This window comes from Empidonax traillii, unplaced genomic scaffold (genome assembly GCF_003031625.1).
Source record: "Empidonax traillii isolate 1590-97213 ecotype Southwest subspecies unplaced genomic scaffold, ASM303162v1 scaffold982:size219053, whole genome shotgun sequence".
NCBI classification, from domain to species: Eukaryota; Metazoa; Chordata; class Aves; order Passeriformes; family Tyrannidae; genus Empidonax; species Empidonax traillii.
In genome coordinates this window covers 200,366-201,698 of record NW_020956175.1, presented here as the reverse complement: position 1 = coordinate 201,698, position 1,333 = coordinate 200,366, and positions in this window count along the sequence as shown.

The following is a 1,333-nucleotide window of genomic DNA, read 5'->3' as shown; positions in this document are numbered from 1 at the left end:
ACTTTAATACACCAAAAGCTCTCTGCAAGGAAGCAAAAGCACTGGAATTGTCTTTGTACACCTCCATGCCCCTGCCAAATGACTTCTCACAAGGGTTTCACTGTGTGATTCAGACAAGTTTTATGCTCGTGGTTGAATGTCCCCGGGGGAATATCCTACAAGATTACAAATTCCACAGATCTGTGCTACAAGTTCAAGGTAACCCTGCTAGCTGAAGAAAACAGGGGTTTTCATTCTGTGAATGAATGGCTGTTTGCAGCTTCACAGCAGCAGGAAACCTTGCCCTTACTGTGCCTGGTTTTAAAATTGGAAAGAGAAACTGGAAAACAAAATTACACTCAAACTCCAGTATGGGTCTTCTATTTAGATTTAACAGAGTATACCTTGATTTCATATATATTTTTGACATTTTATGAAAAGCACCTGAAAATTAAGCAATTAGTTTTAAGAAAGGAACTGAAGATGTATTTTTAAAATACACTCTACTTAGGAATAATTACCACTCCAAAAGGGAGAGGTGCAAAGGAAGGAGTGAGAAAACTGATTCTAAAAAAAAAAAAAAAAAAAAAAAAAAAAAAAAAAAAAAAAAAAAAAAAAAAAAAAAAAAAAAAAAAAAAAAAAAAAAAAAAAAAAAAAAAAAAAAAAAAAAAAAAAAAAAAAAAAAAAAAAAACAAAAACGAAAAGTTGACATGTGAAGTGAAAAGTCCCAAGTGAGATGAAACTAAAAGTGTTGACAGACAGAAAAGAAGAATTAGTCCTGAGCAAAGGTCAGGAAAAAAGGTTAGGAATTACAGCAGAGAAGAAGATTGTTTCAAGTAAAACAAAAACAAAAGGCAGAGAAGAACATTGGTCATGAAGAAGAAGAGTAACAGACCTTGTGAAACTTTGACAAATATGAGCTACACGGAAAGCACTGGTGCCAAAAACGTGAATACAAGATTAGGAATCAAATTCTTAGCATCAGTTATTAGGGTTTTCAGAGAAAATCGTAAGATGATAAGTTCTAGGGAGTCTTTTTCCCTTTTTTCTTTTTTTTTTCTTGGCTCATTTTGCACCCTTTACCCCAGGTTGGAACTAGCTAAAGGCACTGGTATGGGAACATCTGTCTCAAGGGACTAAACTCTGCATTTGTGTGACTCAGGATTCACTTTTCTCAAGCTGGGTGCTGTAACTCTTGCTGGACTTCAGTGCTGCTCACTTGGATCAAGTGGTAGGATATCCTTGAGGAGACGCTGGAAACATGAACAACAACAGGCTTTCCTGTTTTCTTTTCCCCCGAAATATCAGATACTGATCGTTGCCAAAACAGGATATCAAACAAGTGATTTTGACC